The 20,663-nt window shown below is 39.8% G+C and overlaps 1 protein-coding gene across 19 annotated transcripts in view; it reads left to right on the top strand.

Annotated features, from left to right (window-relative positions):
• Positions 1 to 20,663, top strand: part of C2CD6 (C2 calcium dependent domain containing 6) — a 186,056-nt gene that overhangs the window by 91,428 nt on the left and 73,965 nt on the right. For 8 of the 19 annotated variants that reach the window (XR_008522956.2, XR_008522954.2, XR_008522953.2 and 5 more), the window contains one exon: positions 18,658 to 18,761. The exons of the other annotated variants lie outside the window; for them this stretch is intronic. The gene's annotated coding sequence lies outside the window, so the exon portion shown is untranslated. The remainder of the gene's footprint in view (positions 1 to 18,657; positions 18,762 to 20,663) is intronic. 19 annotated transcript variants of the gene reach the window in all.

Genomic DNA, 20,663 nt, shown 5'->3' with positions numbered 1-20,663 from the left:
TCCACAGCCTCACCAGCATCTATTGTTTTTTGACTTTTTAATAATAGCAATTCTGAATGGTGTGAGATGTTAACTCATTGTGGTTTTGATTTGCATTTCTCTCTGATGGTGAGTAATGTTGAGCATATTTTCATATGTTTATTGGTGGTGTATATGTCTTTTGATAGGTGTCTGTTCATGTCCTTTGCCCACTTTTTAATGTTTTTTTTTTTTCGCTTTTTGCTTGTTGATTCAAGTTCCTTATAGATTCTGGATATTAGACTTTTTTCAGAAGCATAGTTTGCAAATATTTTCTCCCATTCTTTAAGTTGTCTGTTTACTCTGTTGATAGTTTCTTCTGCTGTGCAGAAGCTCTTTAGTTTTTATTAGGTCCTACTTGTCAATTTTTATTTTTGTTGCAATTGTTTTTGGAGTCTTCATAATTAAATCTTTTCCAGGGCCTATGTCCAGAATGGTGTTTCCTAGGTTTCCTTCTAGGGTTTTTATAGTTTTAGGTTTTCCATTTAAGTCTTTAATCTATCTTGAGTTGATTTTGGTAGATGGTGAAAGGAAGGGGTCTGTTTTAATCTTCCGCATATGGCTAGCAAGTTATCCTAGCACCATTTATTGAGTGGGGAGTGCCTTTCCCACTGCTTGTTATTGTCGCCTTTGTCAAAAATCAGATGGATGTAGGTGTGTGGCTTTATTTCTGGGTTCACCATTCTGTTCCATTGGTCTATGTGTCTGTTTTTGTACCAATACCATGCTGTTTTGGTTACTGTAACCTTGTACTATCATTTGAAGTTGGGTAGTGTGATGCCTCCAGCTTTGTTCTTTCTGCTTAAGATTGCTTTGGCTATTTGGGCTCTTTTTGGCTCCATATGAATTTTAGAATAGCTTTTTTCTAATTCTGCAAAGAATGTCATTGGTGGTTTGGTAGGAATAGTATTGAATCTATAAATTTCTTGGGGCAGTATGGCTATTTTAACAATATTGATTCTTCCTCTCCATGAGCATGGAATATTTTACCATTTGTTTGTCTTGTCTATGATTTCTTTTAGCAGTGTTTTGTAATTCTGGTTGTAGAGATCTTTCACCTCCCTGGTTAGCTGTATTTCTAGGTATTTTACTCTTATTTTGGCTATTGTGAATGGGATTGCATTCTTGATTTGGCTCTCAGCTTGGACATTATTGGTGTATAGAAATGCTAATGATTTTTATACATTGATTTTTGCATCCTGAAACTTTGCTGAAGTTGTTTATCAGATCTAGGAGCCTTTGGGCAGAGACTATGGGGTTTTGTAGGTATAGAATTATATCATCTGCAAAAAGGGATAGTTTGACTTCTTCACTTCCTTTTTGGATGCCTTTTATTTCTTTATCTTGCCTGATTTTGGAAGAACTTCCAGAACTACATTGAATAGGAGTAGTGAGAGTTGGTATCCTTGTCTTGTTTTGGTTCTCAAGGGAATGCTTCCCGCTTTTGCCCATTCGTTATGATGTTGGCTTTGGGTTTGTCATACGTGGCTCTTAATATTTTGAGATATATTCCTCTGATGCCATCTTTTGGGGGTTTTTAACATGCAGGGATGTTGAATTTTATTGAAAGCTTTTTCTATGTCTATTGAGATGATCATGTTGTTTTTAGTTCTGTTCATGTGATGAACCACATTTATTGATTTGCTTATGTTGAACCAACCTTGCATCCCAGGAATAAAGCCTACTTGATCATGGTAGATTAGCTTTCTGATGTGCTGCTGGATTTGGTTTGCTAGGTTTTTGTTTTTTGAGATGGAGTCTTGCTTTGTCGTTCAGGCTGTAGTGCAGTGGCGTGATCTCGGATCACTACAGCCTCCGCCTCCTGGGTTCAAGCGATTCTCTTGCCTCAGCCTCCTGAGTAGCTGGGACTACAGGTGCGTGCCACCACACCCGCCTAATTTTTGTATTTTTAGTAGAGACAGGATTTCACCATACTGGCCAGGCTGATCTCAAACCCTGACCTCAAGTGATCCACCTGCCTCAGCCTCCCAAAGTGCTGGGATTACAGGTGTGAGCCACCATGCCTGGCCCAGTTTACTAGTATTTTATTGAGGATTTTTGCATCTATGTTCATCAGGGATATTGACCTGAAATAATTGTTGTTGTTGTTGTTGTGTCTCTGCTAGGTTTTGGTATCAGAATGATGCTGGCCTCTTAGAATGAGTTATAGAAGACTATCTCCTTCTTAATTTTTTGGAATAGTTTCAGTAGAATTGGTACAAGTTCTTCTTTATACATCTGGTAGAATTCAGCTGTGAATTATTTGGTCCTGGGCTTTTTCTGGTTGGCAGGTTTTTTATTACTGATTCAATTTTGGAACACACCAATGGTCTGTTCAGGGTTTCAGTTTCCTCCTGGTTAGGTCTTGGAGGTTGTATGTGTCCAGGAATTTGTCCATTTTTTCTAGGTTTTCTAGCTTGTGTGTATAGAGGTGTTTTAAATAGTCTCTGAAGGTTTTCTGTATTTCTGTGGAGTTGATGATAATGTTCCCTTTGTCATTTCTGATTGTGTTTATTTGGATCTTCTCTCTCTTTTTCTTGATTAGTCTAACTAGAAGCCTATCAATCTTATTTATATTTTCAAAGAACCAACTTTTGGTTTCATTGATCTTTTGTATCAGTTTTCACATCTCCATTTTGTTCAGTTCAGCTCTGATTTTGGTTATTTCTTTTCTTCTGCTGGCTTTGTTGTTGATTTCCTCTAATTTTTCTGCGTCCTGTAGGTGTGACATTAGGTTGTTAATTTAAGACCTTTCTAACTTTTTATGTGGGCATTTAGTGCTACAGACTTTCCTCTTACTGCTTTTGCTGGGTCTCAGAGATCTTGGTATGTTGTATCCTTGTTCTCATTAATTTCAAAGAATTTCTTGATTTCTGCCTTAATTTCATTATTTACCCAAAAGTCATTCAGAATTAGGTTGTCTAATTTCCATGTGATTATATGGCTTTGAGCAATTTTCTTAGTATTGATTTGTATTTTTGTTGTGCTATGGTCCCAGAGCATGGTTGGTATAATTTTTTTTTAATTTACTGAGAGTTGTTTTATTTCTGGTTGTGTGGTCGGTCAATTTTAGAGCATGTGCCACGTGCACGTGAGAAGAATGTATATTCTGTTACTCTGGGGCAGAGAGTTCTGTAGATGTCCGTTAGGTCCACTTGGTCAAATGTCAAATTTAGGTCCCGAATATCTTTGTTAGTTTTCTGCCTCGATGAGCTAATACTCTCAGTGGGGTGTCAAAGTCTCCCACTGTTTTTGTGTGGTTATCTAAGTCTCCTTGTAGGTCTCTAAAAACTTGTTTCATGAATCTGGGTGCTCCAGTGTTGGGTGCATATATATTTAGGATAGTTAAGTCTTCTTGTTGAAGTGAACCCTTTATCTTATGTAATGTCTTACTTTGTCTTTTTTTATCGTTGTTGGCTTAAGGTCTGATTTGTCTGAAATAAGAATAGCAACTGCTGTTCTCTTTTGTTTTGTTTGCTTGCTAGATCATTCTCCATCCCTTTACTTTGAGCCTATGGGTGTCATTGCATATGAGATGGGTCTTTTAAGGACACCATACAGTTGGGTCTTGCTTCTTTGTCCAGCTTGCCACTCTGCCTTTTAAGTGGAGGCACATTACATTTACATTCAAGATTAATATTGATTTATGTGGATTTGATCCTGTCGTCATGTTGTTAGCTGGTTGTTATGTAGACTTGATTGTGTAGTTGTTTTATAGTGTCAGTAGGCTGTGTACTTAAGTGTGTTTTTTTGGTGACTAGTGAGTCTTTTTTCCCCCATATTTAGCACTCCCTTGCTGACTTCTTGTAAGGCAGTTCTGATGGTAAAGAATTCCCTTAGCATTCGCTTGTCTGAAAATGATCTTATTTCCTCTTAGCTTATGAAGCTTAGTTTGGCTGGATATAAAATTCTTGGTTTTAATTTCTTTTCTTTAAGGTTGCTGAGTATAGGCTCCCAATCTCTTCTGGCATATAAGGTTTCTGCTGAAAGGTCTCTTGTGAGCGTGATGGGGTTTCGTTTGTAGATGACCTGCCCTTTTTTCCTCTAGCTACCTTTAATATTTTTTCTTTTGCATTGACCTTGGAGAATCTGATGACTATATATCTTGGGGATGGTCATCTATATGTCTTGGCGATGGGGATAACTACATGTCTTGGGGATGGGGATTATAGATTTTGTGGACAATATCCTGAAATATATTTTCCAAGTTGCTTGCTCTCTCTGGGATACCAGTGAGTTGTAGGGCTGGTTTCTTTACATAACCCTATATTTCTCAGATATTTTGTTCATTTTTCTTAATTTTTAAAAATTTTTTCTGACTAAATTAATTCAAAGAACTGGTCTTTGAGGTCTGAGATTCTTTCCTCAGCTTGGTCTATTCTGCTTTTGATGCTTCTGATTGTATTGTGAAATTCTTATAGTGAGTTTTTCAGCTCTACCAGATTAGTTTGTCTCCTTCTTAAAATGACTATTTTGTCTTTCAGCTCTTGACTCATTTCACTGGATTCCTTAGATTCCTTGAATTCGGTTTCAACTTTCTCCTGAATCTTGATGACTTTGCTACCAAACAGATTCTGGGTTATATGTCTGTCATTTCAGGCATTTCAGTCTGGTTAAGAACCGTTGCTGGGGAGCTAGTGCAGTTGTTCAGAGGTAAGGAGACACTCTGGCTTTTAGAGTTGCCAGTGTTCTTTCACTGGTTCATTCTCATCTGTGTGAGCTGATGTTCCTTTAATCTTTAAAGTTGCTGTCCTTTGGATGGGGCTTCTTGCTTTTGTATTCTTTGATTCCCTTGAGGGTTTGGCTGTGGTATACGTTGGATTTAGTTGACTGGCTTCATTTCTGGATGATTTCAGTGGGTCAAGGCTCAGCTCAGCACTCCTGGGCTGTGTGCTCTAACCCTGGGGGCCTAGCACCAGGCACACTGCTTTGTTCTCTGGCCCCTCAAGGTTAAGCATCTGCCGGAGGGCCTGAGGTGTTCCTGGTCCTTGGGAAACAACACTCCAATGGGGAGTGCTGGCAGAAGTGCTTTGTTGGAGTTATGTCAGTGGGGTCTGCATGCACATGCACACCAGCAGGGTCAGCATGATGGCAGTGGCAAGGTCCACGTGCATGCACTGGTATGGCAGGGCAGTGAGGTCCACGCACACGTGTGCTAGCAAAGTGGTGGGGGGAGGCTGCAGGTGGATGCATGCTGGCAGGGGCCCATCTACATATCTCTCTGATGGTTAGGCAGGATCTGCCAGCCAAAGAGCTATGGCAGTGGCTTCTGGGAAACACCCTGGTTGGGCATCTGAGGCTGCACTGCAAGTCAGAGTGGCCAAGTAGGGAAGCTGGGAGTGGCCAGCAGATGGGAGGATGGAAGCACTCAGACCAAACTGGCCCTGTCTCACAGGCAAGATACCCCTGTTCTATCCAGGTCCAACAGTCAACAAAAGCCAAAATCACCTAGAGGAATATGGCAGGCCTTACAGAATGGCCATCTCTGGCCATGGTCCACTGCAGTTTTCCTGCACCTAAACCCTCTGGGGTCCATGCAGGTTGGAGCCCTGTCCCTGCCAACTATCCAAGCAGCTCTCCCTGCCAGCTCAAATGTCTGTGGGGATCATGGGGTCACCTGCAGCTAGGATTCTGGAGATCCATGTTGAGAGTGGGCCACTCTATACCTATTTAACCTACCCTTTCCTTAGAAGCTACTTGGGGCCAGGAATGAGTCCTTGTGCTTGGCAACCCCATGCAAGGTTCCCAGCTTCCTCCCACTTCAACCAGAGTCTGCATCCTCCCTCTGTCCACTCTCAATGTCTTCCTTCCGAAGATCTGCTTGGAGTGTGCTGGTCTTCTTGATGACCTTATCTTGGTGAGGGAAGCTCTTCCTGGCTGTGTCTAGTTGGCCATCCTGGCTCCTCTTCCTGGATTTTTGTATGTTGATTGTATCCTTCATTTTTACTGAATTCATTGATCAGTTCTAAGAGTTTTTGGTAGAGTCTTTACATTTTTCTATGTATAAGATCATGTCTCTGCAAACAGGGATAATTTGACTTCCTCCTTTCCAATTTGGATACCCTTAATTTCTTTCTCTTGTCTAATTACTCTGGCTAGAACTTCCAGTACTATGTTGAATAAAAGTGGTTAGAGTGGGTGTTGTTGTCTTGTTCCAGTTCTTAGTTGAAAGTTTTTCCCCCATTCAGTATGATGTTAGCTGTGTGTTTGTCATGTGTGGCCTTAATTGTATACTGAAGTGTATTAAATACATTGAATTGAGTATTGAGGTACTTTCCTTTTATACCTAATTAAGAGCTTTTATCATAAAGGGATGTTGAATTTTATCAAATCCTTTTTCTAATCTATTGAGATAATCATATGGGTTTTTTTTGTTCTTTCTGTTTATGTGATGTATCATGTTTAGTGATTTGCACATGCTGAAACATCCTTGAGTTCCTGGGATAAATCCCACTTGATCATGTTGTATTAATGGATTTGATTTGTTAGCATTTTGTTTAGGACTTTTGCATCTATGTTAATCAGGGATATTGGCCTGTAGTTTTCTTTCTTTTTTTGTTGTGTCGTTGTCTGCTTTTGGTATCAGGGTGATGCTGGTCTCATACAATGAGTTAGGAAGAGTGATATGGTTTGGATTTGCATCCCCACCCAAATCTAATGTCAAACTGGATAAGGGGACTGGTGGGAGATGATTGCATCATGGGGGAGGATTTCTCTCTTGCTGTTCTCATGATAGTGAGTGAGTTATCAGGAGATCTGATGGTTTAAAAGTGTGGGCACCTCTCTCTGTGTGTCTCTTTCTCTCTCTGTCTCTCTCTCTCTCTCTCTCCTGCCACCATGTGAAGAAGGTGCTTGCTTTTCCTCACCTTTTGCCATTATTGTAAGTTTCCTGAGGCCTCCCAGCCATGCTTCCTGTTAAGCCTGTGGAACTGTGAGTCAATTAAACCTCTTTTCTTCATAAATTACCCAGTCTCAGGTAGTTTTTTATAACAGTGTGAGAACAAACTAATGCAAAGAGTTTTATCTGCTTCAGTTTTTTGGAATAGTTTGAGAAGAATTAGTATTAATTCTTCTTTAAACTTTGGTAGAATTCAGAGGTTAAGCAATTTGGTCCTGGACTTTTCTTTGTTAGGAGATGTTTTATTACTAATTCAGTCTCATTACTTCTTATTGGTCTGTTCAGACTTTCTATTTCTTCTTGGCTCAATCTTGATAGGTTGTATGTTTCCATTTCCTCTAGGTTTTCAAATTTATCCATTTGAAATATATCCATTTCCTCTAGGTTTTCAAATTTATTGGTATATTCTTGTTCATGGTAGTCTCTGATGATTTTTTTTTATTTCTGTGGTATCCATTTTGATGTCTCTTCTTCTGTTTCTTTTTTTTTCTTTTTTTTTTTTTTTGAGACAGGATCTCACTCTGTTGCCCAGACTGGAGCGCAGTGGCACAATCTTGACTCACCATGACCTTCACCTCCCAGACTCAAGCGATTCTCTTGCCTCAGCCTCCCTAGTAGCTTGGATTACAGGCATGCGCCACTACCACTCAGCTAATTTTTGTATGTTTAGTAGAGATGGGGTTTCACCATGTTGGCCAGGCTGGTCTCAAACTCCTGACCTCAAATGATCCACCCGCCTCAGCCTCTCAAAGTGCTGGGATTACAGGCATGAGCTACCGCACCTGACCCTCAATGAACTTTAATTCTTAATTTCTTTCTTCACCCAGTGGTTATTCAGGAATATGTTGTTTAATTTCCATGTATTTGTATTATTTTAAATGTTTCTCTCTTACTGGTTTCTAGATTTATTCCATTGTGGTCAGATAAGAGACTAGATAAAATTTCAATTTTGAAAATTTTTTGAGACTTGTTTTGTGTCCTAACATATGGTAATTCCTGAAGAATGTTCTGTGTGCTGAAGAAAAGAATGTATTTTCTGCAGCTGTTAGGTGAAATGTACTGTAAATGTCTGTTAAGTCCCTTTGGTCTATGCTGTAGTTTAAATCCAATGTTTCTTTTTGATTTTCTTTCTAGGTGATCTCTCCAATGCTAATGGTGGATTGTTGAAGTCTCCATCTATTATCATATTGGGGTCTATCCTTCTCTTTAGATCTAATAATATTTGCTTTATATATGTGGGTGCTGTGGTATTGGGTGCATATATATTTACAATTGTTATTTTCTTGCTGACTTGATCCTTTTGTTATTATTATATAATGTTCTTCATTGTTTCTTTTGACAGCTTTTTACTTGAAGTCTGTTTTGTCTGATATAGGTATAGCTATCCCTGCTTGCTTTTCGTTTCTGTTTGTGTGGAATATCTTTTTCTCTCTCTTTGCTTTCAAGTGTTTGCCAGTGAAGTGATTCTGTTTTAGGCAACATATATTTGCATCTTGTTATGTTTATCCGTTCATCCAGTGTGTATTTTCAAAATCGGCATTGAATTCATTTATATTCAAGGTTATACTTGATAGGTGAAGACGTTTTTTGTCTGCCTGTGTTATTTCAAAGGACCTGTCTTCAAATTCAGAAATTTTTTTATTCTGCTTGGTCTAGTCTGATGTTAAAGCTCTTGATTGTATTTTTTATTTCATTCATTTAATTCTTCATAGCATTCCTGTGGTTCTTTTTTTAATGATATATATCTCTTTGTTGAAGTACTCATTCAACTCATGATTTTTCCCCTGATTTCATTGAATCATCCATCTGTATTCTCTTGTATCTCAGAGTTTCCTTAAGATTATTATTTTGAATATTTTTCTGGAATTTTATATATTTCCTTATGCTAGGGGTATGTTACTAGAGAATTATTGTGTTCCTTTTTGTCATGTTTCCTTGCTTTTTCATGTTTGATATGTCTCTATGTAGATTTCTACATATCTGGTGTAATAGTCACATCTTTTGGGGAAGGCTTTGTAGGGAAAGACTTATTTGTTTAGATGGGTCTTGGGTGTTGGTTCAGCAGGGTACATTGGATTTGATTCTGGATGGACACAGTAGTATAGTCACCATGTAGTTTCTTCAGCTGTAATCTGTGCTTGTGTCATTTGCATCTCAGTGGCCTAGGTTGGGAGAGTTTATGGCAGTGGTGGTGTGGCTTTGCTGGTGGTGGGCAAAGCTTCTTCCTACCCCAGGAAGGAAGGAAAAGTCACCTAGATTGAGCTTATGGGATTTGGGCATAGTTCACAATGGAGAAGAGAACTAAATCTTCCAGGTGAGGCTCTTTAGGCCAATTTAACTGACCTAACAACAACTGTTGTTGTTCCTACATCTGAATGTATATGAGGAGTTATTGTGTTATATGCTGGATCATCTCCATTTCATGAACATCAGAATGATTGGAAGAGTCATGTGTAAACAAGTGCTAGTGTGACATACAAATCACTACTTGCCTGTCTCCATGTCCCCTTCCAGATGGCTCAATAAAAAAATTTGCAGAATCCTAGGAGGACAAAGGGAAACCATGGCCTTCATTAAGGACCTAAAGGCAGCAGAAAAATTAAGAAATGCATTATCTAAATACAACATTCCTGTATGGCCAGTAAAATTTGCTACTGGAGCTGGAGACTTACAGTGCATTATTACCAACTGAATTCATTTGTTGCCTCCATACCTTAGCTGTTCCAAACATTGCGACTTACTGAATCCATTATATAGACAGCTGACTCTTGGTACGCTATCTTGGACATTGTCAACACACCTTTCATACACCACTGACACCTGAGGACTAAGATCAGTTTGTAAACATTTGTAGTACTCCCTTAAGGATACCTACTCATCTACCATTTTCCGCCAGTGAGGGGGCTGGGATTTAGCCTGAATGCTTGTACCCTCTGATATCCATAAGTTTCACTGTATAGATGATGTCCTATTGGTTAGCAAATCAAAAGCCTTAGTCTCAATAGTCATGAATGTGGTAGTTACCGTGTTTCCACTAGCAGCAGTGGCTCATAAGCCCTGACAAAATTAGGTGGACTGCTTACCAGATAAAGTTTATTGGGTCTATCTGGGCAGATTCATAATGGGCAGTCCTTTTGGCAGTCAAAGAAAAACTATTGCCTTTTTGCAGTCCCCCTACCTCCACCCCAACCACCATAAAAGGAGGCCCAGCACCTTGATGGGCTCTGGGTATAGGAGGTGGCGTGTGCCTCACTATGGCCTTAATCTTGGCCAACCTACAGACTGGCCTCCTTTTAGTAGGGCCCAATCCAACAGGCTGAGTTAGAAGCTGTCCAGCAAGCTTATGTTAGGGGCTCTGCAATCCTAGTGACTTTTTTGAGCTATGAATCTGTACTGATTAGAGCCTCTGCCTGAAGACACCCTTTGGTGTTTTGGACTTGTTTCCCTCTGACATAGCTATCAGGTACACTCTTTTTGAAAAGTAGCTATTACTTTGAGTAACTAGTACAAAGAGGTACTGAGCTCTTCTCAAAAGTGAACACTCTAGCTGAGGAGACCTTGTGACTCTTTGACTTTTTCCCATCTTGAGGTGGGTCAAGTTGGACTCAGCAACTAACAAGGTAGAAAGGGCCCAACAAGCCTCACTTGTAAAATGGAAATGGTAGATTCAAGAACACGGACATCCTGGCCCCAGCAGTATTTCATCTTTGCAGTAAAAAGTGGCAGTTACCTCTTTGGGGGAAACCTTGCCCCCGACTCTGCCCTCTGAAGAAAATTGCTGGTTCAATAGGGCTTTACTATAAATAATATAGTCCCCTGTTTCTGACTTAGGAGTCTTCTGGCAGCATCTGTAAAACTGTGGCAGGATAACTTGACAGCTTGTTAAGTAGGGTAAAATCCTAGAATTTGCACTGTTTCTGCCAATTTTGACAGTGAGAATGGGATGCTGACAGAGACATGGCTTTCTGGAAGAGGAAGGAAAAGAAAACCCTGCAGGCTGTGTTAGGGAACATGAGAAGATTCCTTGGATTTTGGTGGCAAATGCTCTCATCCAAGTGGTATGAGGCAGGGGTTGGGGAGGGGAAATGGCTAATAATAGTCTTCCCCTTGTCTTGCCTGTTAATAACTGCTCAGAGGCTGAGTTGTGACAGGCAGGATCGAAACCACCCAAATGGTGCTTTGTTTGTTGCTCACTCTCCCTCAGTGGTGGGAAGGTGGGGAAGAAGGGGATGACCTCAGCTGCTTTAAGGAAAAGGCCCAGCATGTTGGGGAACTTCAGGCAGGTGAAGGACACAAAGTTTTATGGTTCTGTTAGACATAGGCACCAAAGGCTCCCAGGTAGAGCTATAGCAGCATGTGCCAGAAAGAAAAAAGTCCCTGTGCCCGGGAGCTTTCTGGAGGCATGGAGGTACACGGGAGGAGGTAGTACCAATCCTGAGATGAGGAGGTGAAATAGAAAAAAAAAAAAAGGCTTCCTGTTACTCCAGCTTTATCCCATAGGTGAGACCCTCTTGCTCACTTGCTCTCCCTATGCACCTAGTCTGAAAATAAGGTTAAACTCCTGACAGCTGTTGGAGCATCTGTGCCCCACCCCTTCCCCCCCCCCCCCACCCCATACGCAGGTGACTCTGTGTTCTGGTAGGGATAAAAAGTCTCCACAAAAACCTGAAATCAATTTATGTGGTTTAAGCAAAACTTACTGTGGGGAGAAAGTTAAAGTGATCTTATGCATAGGGCTCTCTGCCAATTCAATATATAGTCATGTGCCACATAATGACATTTTGGTCAACAGCCCACATGATATGATCTGGTTCTGTGCCCCCACCCAAATCTCATCTCGAATTATAATCCCCATATGTCGAGGGAGGGGCCTGGTGGGAGGTGATTGGTTATGGGGGCGATTTCCCCCGTGCTGTTCTCGTGATAGTGAGTGAGACCAGCTGGTTTAAAAGTGTGGCACTTCCCCTTCACTCACCCACTCTCTCCTGCTGCCTTGTAAAGAAGGTGCTTGCTTCTCTTTTTCCCCCTCCACCTTGACTGTAAGTTTCCTGAGGCCTCCTCAACCATGCAGAACTGTGAGTCAATTAAACCTTTTTTCCTTGTAAATTACCCAGTCTCAGTTCTTTAGAGCAGTGTGAAAACAGACTAATACACTGAGTATGCAATGGCGGTACCATAAGACCATAATATCATATTTTACTGTACCTTTTCTATGTTTAGATACACAAATATTTACCATTGTGTTTCAACTGCCTACAGTATTTAGTCCAGTAACATGGTGTACAGGTTTGTAGCCTAGTAGCAATAGGCTAGATCCTATAGCATAGGTGTGTAGTAGGCCACACCATCTAGGTTTGTATAAGTACATACTATGATGCTTACACAATAACAAAATCACCTGATAACACGTTTCTCAGTGTATTCACATTGTTAATTGGCACATGAATACTGCAGTTATAGCATCTATTGCTAAGTGTGTGTAATGAAATTGATGTGTTACACACTTGTACTGTGAATGCTCATAAAGTGTCAAGGGAAATTTTCCCATTCAGGGCACTGCCACCTGTAGAGGAGTCCTTGCCATTTGCCACAGGTGGGTGGATCAGGATTTAAGTGAGTGCCTCTGCCCTCTGTTATTACAATTTGAGATGAGATTTGGGTGGGGACATAGAGACAAACAATATCATGTAGTCTGTTGTTGACCAAAAGGTCTTTATGTGGCACATGACTATATATTGAATTGGCTGAGTGCCTTATGTGTAAGATCGTGTTACCTTTCTCCCCACAGTAAGTTTTGCTCAAAGATACAGGTGATGCCCTGTTGGTTGGCAAATCAAAATCCTCAATTTCAGTGGCCCTGACTATGGTGTTATTACACCTCTTCCAACAGGAGTGGCTGACAAACCCTGACAAATTCAACGACCTGCTTGCCAGGTCAGGAGTTCGAGACCAGCCTGGCCAACATGGGGAAACTGTGTCTCTACTAAAAATACAAAAATTAGCCAGGTGTGGTGGCACACACCTGTGGTCCCAGCTACTCAGGAGGCTGAGGCAGGAGAATGGCTTGAACCTGGGAGACTGAGGCTGCAGCAAGCCAGATTCCACCACTGTGCTCCAGCCTGGGCAACAGAGCGAGACTCTGTCTCAAAAAAAAAAAAAACAAAACTATATGGGCGGATTCACAAAACTCAATTCCTTTGGCAATCAAAGAAAAAACTGTCTCTTTGATCCCCTACTAGTTTTTAATTTTTTTGAGTGTGAAAGACCATATGTACTTCACTTTGGGATTCTACTTAGTCCTTTATTTAGCATGCTTTGAAAGGGGCCTAAACCAACAGGCCTTGCTAGGCAAATGGTAATAGTGTGTTTAGGGGTGCATCTGACCTCGTCCTAACGTCATTTTGGTTTTGCATAAAAAGTGGCAGCCATTAATTTAGGCAATACATTTTTCTTTATTCTGCCACCAAAAACAAAGCCGCTGGCTCAGTTGGGGCCCTGGATTCACAGTTTCCCCTAAATATCTGGACCAGGTTCACAGATGGTTCAGCACATGAAACCTGATGATGTCAGCTGGGCCACTATGGCTGTTTAGCCCAAGGGCCAGCTATGCAGATCCAAAACTTGATTTCGTTATTTCACTTAGTGGGCAGAATTCTGGCCAATACCCTCCCTAGAGAAACTTATACCCAATTTTATGTGGACAGTTCAATGAGTTTTGACAAATGTGTATTTTTGTGTAATCGTCACCCATTATCAAGAACTAGAATGTTTCCATCACTACACCATTATGTTTGATGTTAGTTATAGGGTTTTCATAGATATTCTTCATTAGGTTTAAGAAAATCTCTTCTAGTCCTAGTTTGCTGAGAGATTTGATGAATAATGGGTGCTGGATTTTGTCAGATGCTGTTTCTGAAACTACTGATATGATCATATGTTTTTTAGTATATTAGTTTAATAAAATACTAATGCACAGATATTTTTATTGTTATATCAACTTTACATTCCTAGGATCAACCCTACTTGGTTATAATGTATTATCCTTTTCATATATTGTTGGGTTCATTTGCTAAATTTTATGAAAAATTTTTCACATATAGTCATGAGAAATATAGGTCTGTAGCTTTCTTGTAATGTTGTTACTAGTTTTGGTAAAGTTGGTATTGTAGAATGAGTTGGGAAATAGTCTCCCCCTTCAGTATTCTAGAAGAATTTATGAATAATTTGTTCTTCTTTTGCTATTTTCTTAAGGTGGAGGCTGAGGTAAACAATTTGAGATATTTCTTTTTTGTTACATACATTATTATAAGTTCCTAAGTACTGATTTAAATTCATCCCGTAAATATTGACTTATGTTTTTATTTTCATTCAGTTCAAAACACATTCTTATTTATCTTTCGATTTGTTCTTTGATGGATCGGTTACTCAGAAATATGTTGTTTAGTTTCCTAACATTTGAAGATTTTCTAGAAATGACTGTAATTTAATTCTACTTGGTCAGAAAACATATCTATGATTTGAATCCTTTAAAATTGAGACTGTTTTATAGCCTACAATTTTTTATATCTTGGCCTCCAGCTGCATCCATGTTGCTGCAAAGGACATGATTTCATTTTGTTACGGCTACATAGTATTCCATGGTGTATATGTACCACATTTTCTTTATCCAGTCCATTGTTGATGGGCACCTAGGTTGACTCCATGTCTTTGCTATTGTGAATGGTGCTGCGATGAACATACAAATGCATATGTCTTTTTGGTAGAACAATTTATTTTTCTTTGGATATATAACTGGTAATGGGATTACTGGCTGAAATTGTAGTTCTATTTTCAGTTCTTTGAGAAATTCCTAAAGTGCTTTCCACAGTGGCTGGACTAATTTACATTCCCACTAATAGTGTGTAAGCATTCCCTTTTCTCTGCAGCCTTGCCAACATCTATTGTTTTCTGACATTTTAATAATAGCCATTCTGACTGGTGTAAGATGGTGTCTCATTGTGCCTTTGATTTGCATTTCTCTGATGATTAGTGATGCTGAGCATTTTTAAATATGTTTGCTGCTTGTATGTCTTCTTTTGAGAAGTGTCTGTTCATGTCTTTTCCTCACTTTTTATGAGATTGTTTTTTGTTTGTTCAGTAGTTTACATTTCTTATAGGTTGCGGATATTAGTCCTTTGTCAGACTCATAGTTTGTGAATATTTTCTCCCATTCTGTAGGTTGTCTGTTTACTCTGTTGATAGTTTCTTTGGCTGTGCAGAAGCTCTTTAATTAGGTCCCACATGTCAATTTTTGGTTTTGTTGTGATTGCTTTTGAGGACTTATTCATAAATTATTTGCCAAGGCCAATGTCCAAAAAGGTATTTCCTGAGTTTTCTTCTAGGATTTTAACAGTTTTAGGCCTTACATTTAAGTCTTTAATCCATAATGAGTTAATTTTTGTATATAGTGATAGGTAGGGGTCCAGTTTCGTTCTTCTGCATATGTACATCTACTCCAGCACCATTTATTGAATGAAGAGTGCTTTCCCCATTTCTTATTTTTGTCAACTTAGTGGAAGATCAATTGGTTGTAGGTGTGTAACTTTATCTCTGGATTCTCTATTCTGTTCGATTGGTCTATGTGTCTGTTTTGTACCAGTACCATGTTTTGGGTACTGTAGCCTTGTAGTATAGTTTGAAGTCAGGTAACATGATGCCTCCTGCCTTGTTCTTTTTGCTTAGGATTGCTTAGAACTGATAAGTGACTTTAGTAAGGTTTCAGGATACAAAATTAATGTAAAAGAATCAGTAGCATATCTATGTACCAATATACTCTCAAGCTGAGAGCCAAATCAAGAACATAATCCCATTCAGAATGAAAAAAAAAAAAACCTAGGAATACAGCTAACCAAGGAAGTGAAAGATCGCTACAAGGAGAATTACAAAACACTGCTGAAAGAAATCATATATGACACAAACAAATGGAAAAACATTCTATGTTCGTGGATTGGAAGAATCAATATCATTAAAATGGTCATACCACCCAAAGCAATCTACAGACTTTAAATGCTATTTCTATCACTCTACCAATGTCATTTGTCACAGAATTAGAAAAAACTATTCTAAAATTCATATGGAACTAGAAAAGAACTCACTACATTTTTTGATGTTTGATTGCTGACAGCTTTTAAGCCTCACCTCTCTTTCCCTTCTGCCTCACATCTGGGCAAGCTACTAAGAAGCCCTAGCTGTGCCCTTCTTTATTGACCACATAAGCCCCTTCCTGCATGTGGGAACCCTCATCCCAGCCCCACCATCTAACTACCATGAAAATTCCAAGCCAGTCTCCTTTTCCTGATTTCTCAAGCCATTTTTTTGACCAGCTTGGGAGGTCTGTCATGCTCTCCAAGAAAGCCTTATTATGTAATGCTTCTTTTCATGCCCTCTTGGTATGTATTTAGTATCAGCAGTCTTAACATTCAAGTCAAATTTTGGGTAAGAGTTCATCCTGACTCTGTGGAATGGTCACAACAGTTAGCACAGAAAGCATGCTATCTAGACAATGACCAGGGGTCTGTCTTATCTTAGGTTAGCTTATTAATAGGCTTTGCCACCTGATAGCAATTATGCACTTGGGCTGTTTCCAGCTTGCTAGCTGGCTCTTTGAGCTGTGCTGCTTTGTACTGCATTTGCTAAATTTTATTGAGCCTCTGTTACAGATTTAACTGGCCTAAGTCAGATTTTGTTTTTTTTTAGTATTTAATTGGCATTTAGGTAGGGAGGACAGGCTTGGGGCCCTCCTTAATGTATCACCGGGTCGTGTGTCTCTGCCTGAAACTATCTGTGCATCTTGGTTGGAATCATTTGTCTCAATTCCAACATAAGCCATGACTCACACTAGACTTGAAGGAAGCACTCTTACCTTGTGACCAACCAGTTGCTTGGATGTCTCAAATAGGCATTGGCCCTCATTCTGTAGATCTCTCAGGGAAAAGACCCTACCCTGTATGATATATGGCCCCATTGGCGGTCACTTGTATAGAGGAAGAAAGAAGATAGAAAAGAGAGGCTAGTTACTCGTGTAGAATCTAAAAAATTCAATCTCATAAAAGTAGAGAGTATAATGGTGGTTACCAGAGGCTAAGTGGTTAGTGGGGAGGGGGTGAGTGGCGAGATGTTGGTGGAGGGATAGCTAATTACATTAGATAGGAGGAATAAACTTCAAGAGAACTATTGTACAGCAGTTAATGATGATATGTTTTATTCTTGAGAAATGTAAAAAGAGTAGCTGTTGTGTGTTCTCGCCAGAAAATGACTATGTGAGTGATACATTTGTTAATTAGCTAGATTTGACCATTTTACAGTGTACATATACTTCAAAACATCATGTTATATACAATAAAAATGTAAATATCTGCCTTTTGAAAAAACAAATTAATAAAAAAGGAAGAACTGAAATTTGCACTTAAAAAGAATGCTAGATTTATCTTATAAAAGAAGCGTTTGCAAAGTTAAAAAAGAGGAGGGCCTTATACTGAATATTAATCCATGTGTATTAACATAATGACCTCATTGGGATATAGCATTCATTCAACTAGCTGGAATTAATACAAGTTTGTATTAAGGTTTTTAAAAAGGAAAGAAAAAAAATCTGGATGCGGCTGGGCATGGTGGCTCACGCCTGTAATCCCAGCACTTTGGGAGGCCGAGGCAGGTGGATCACCTGAGGTTGGGAGTTCAAGACCAGCCTGACCAACATGAAGAAACCCTGTCTCTACTAAAAATACAAAATTAGCCGGGCATGGTGGTACATGCCTGTAATCCCAGCTACTCAGGAGGCTGAGGCAGGAGAATTGCTTGAACCTGGGAGGTGGAGGTTATGGTGAGCCGAGATGGCACCATTGCACTCCAGCCTGGGCAACAAGAGCGAAACTGTCTCAAAAAAAAAAAAAAAAGGCTGGATGCAAGGGGAAGAAACAAAAATCTCAAGAGGTCTACAGTTTGACCCAATTGGATAAAATTTACTAAAAGAATTTTTGCAACAAAAAAATTAAAAGGGGTCCGGTTGCTTCTATGCCTCTGCAACATAGGTTCTGAATTATCTTTAACATCTGAAATGCACAAATTGGCAAATTTTCATGGCCTTACATCAATACCAGGGCCCAACTTACATTTGTAATTTATAGCAATCACACTAAACTTGAATTTAAATTTAAACTAAATGTAGGAGAGCTCCTAAATATAAAATAAAGGACATATACATATGTTTCACCTTAACCATAGGAGCCATTGTCCTGCTCAAATTCCCTGTTGTCATAGCACCCATTGCCCTAAAATTCTCATAGTGGGCATGGATGCTGTGACCCAATAAATAATGAATTAAAAGAAGTCTTTGACATTTATGAATCGGTTTGACAAAATAGGACCCCGTAGTCCATCCTGTCATCTGAAATAGTTAATACAACCCAGTGTAAATTAAAATACGGCCTTCAAGGATTGAAACTTGTGACATAAGACCTAGTTAAAGAAGGGGTGATTATCCCATTTCTCTGCTTAATAGTCCAATTTGGCCTGTTCTTAAACTTGGAAGAATGCATGATGCCTCATAGTAGATTCCTGCAAACTTAATACTGTAGTCCCATCCACTAAGGCCTCCATACCCAATGTTACTGACATTACTGATTCCATTCAATCAGCAGTTGGTAAATATTTTACTACTATACATTTGGCTAATATGTTCTGTACCATGCCTATTTCAACAGCCTCTCAGCCAGCTTGCCTTCATCTCTGAAGGGACACTGCCATCACACACAGTCTTTGCAGACAAAATCTTAACTGCTGCATCCAGTTTTCTCCAGGAACACAGGTATGACTTTACATTGATGACATCTTCCTCCAAGGAGATGTATTTGACATGCTAATTTAGGACATACAAATATTCACAAAAGAATTAATGAAAAGAGGACAGTCCATTGACCCACATAGAGCTAGGCCAGTTACCTCAGCTAAATTCCTGAAAATTATTTGCTAAACTGAGAGCTTCTCTATTCTTACATTATCAAGAAAAAGTTATTGATACTCTCAGCACCTACAACATTAAAACAAACCCAACATCCTTTAGGCGTTTTTGGGTTCCGGAGGCAACATCATCCTCATGTTAGTCTGTTTGGCATTGTTATAAAGGAATAGCTGAGGCTGAGTAATTTATAAAGAAAAGAGGTTTATTTGGCTCGCAGATCTGCAGGATGTACAAGCATGGTACCAGCATCTGCTTGGCTTCTTGTGAGGCCTCAGAAAGTTTTTACTCATGGCAGAAGGTGAAGGGGGAGCAGGTGCATCACCTGGCGAGAGAAGGAGGAAGAGAGAGATGCCAAGCTCTTCTAAACAACCAGGTCTCATGCAAACTAATAGAGCAGGACTCACTCATTACCACAGGGACAGCACCAAGACATTCATGAGGGATCTATCCCCATGACCAAAACATCTACCAATAGGCCGACCTTGAACACTGGCGGTGACATTTCAACATGAGATTTGGAGGGGACACACATACAAACTATATCATTTCAACATGAGATTTGGAGGGGACACACATACAAACTATATCATCCTTGTTTACAAATTTTATTTAAGCTTACTTATACTATTACTTGCAAATTGGCCCACCTTTGAATGGTGACCCCTCCAACAAAAGGCCCAAAAATCTGTCTAAGTTATAATAAAACAGTCCCTCCTGTTAGTGTCCCCAAGAAACTTCCTTATTAGGAAGGCTTTAGCAACTTCCTCTCATTCTTCCTAGAAACTTTGGACTTCTCATGATGGTCGTAAGTCAACCATGGGCTTCTGATGAAAGAAACTGCTTCTCTTCATGCTGTGCTAGCCACCATTACAGTGGCAATCACTGGCCACATGCCAGAAACAAAGACTGTCTCTCATAGGCCCTGAGCTTGTGGCCCTTAATATCCAGCTTCCCATTATTCTTTCATCCTTAAGTAGCATCTTTCAAGCTCAGCACAACCACTCAAGCCTCCTTGCTATGGGACAGAACCAAACCCAGGCCTCTGGAATATCACATTTGTAGGCAGTAGTGGCCTCCTCTATCTTCAGTCCATTGCCAGATGCCACAGTACTAGAGGAGGTCATCCTTCTTCCAAAGCCTTTGGTTACCTGGAGAGCCCTTGGGGTCAACTCAGTGAACAGCAATGAGAATTCATACATTTATGGATGGCATCATCACCATCACATATGATGGAACTTGCTGGAGAATTTCTGCTTTTCATCCCTTAATCAGGATGTCCTTGATAAAAAATGGGACCCAAGAGTCAGCACAATTGACCAAATCTCAGGCAGTCACCATAGCCCTGGATGCCCTGGCCAACAGTAGGCCTCATCTGCACATTTTTATACACTCTTGGACCATTGCTAATGGTCTAGCTGTCTGGTATGGCCAATGGCACCAAAATTCCTTATCCAAAGTTACCCTCTTTGGGGTAAATAATGCTGGGAATCTCTTACCTCACAGATGCCCAAATATAAATCGAAGTCCCATATGTCTCTGCACCTACTAAAGCCACAATACAGTGCCTGATCGAGGCACTCATTTCACTTCCCAGAATACACAATGCTAAGCTCTTGAATAAGGCTTTCAGCAGAACTTTTTATTCTCCTTGCAGGCCTCATAGAGTGCCATAATGACTTACATAAACAAGTTCAATTCAATTAAATGAAACATGGCATATTTCAGTCAAACATTAGAGGTGAATTGCAG

Source organism: Pongo abelii, chromosome 11 (assembly GCF_028885655.2).
Source record: "Pongo abelii isolate AG06213 chromosome 11, NHGRI_mPonAbe1-v2.0_pri, whole genome shotgun sequence".
Classification (NCBI taxonomy): domain Eukaryota; kingdom Metazoa; phylum Chordata; class Mammalia; order Primates; family Hominidae; genus Pongo; species Pongo abelii.
The sequence above is the reverse complement of the archived record's forward strand: the minus strand, read 5'-3'. Positions and strand labels throughout refer to the sequence as shown.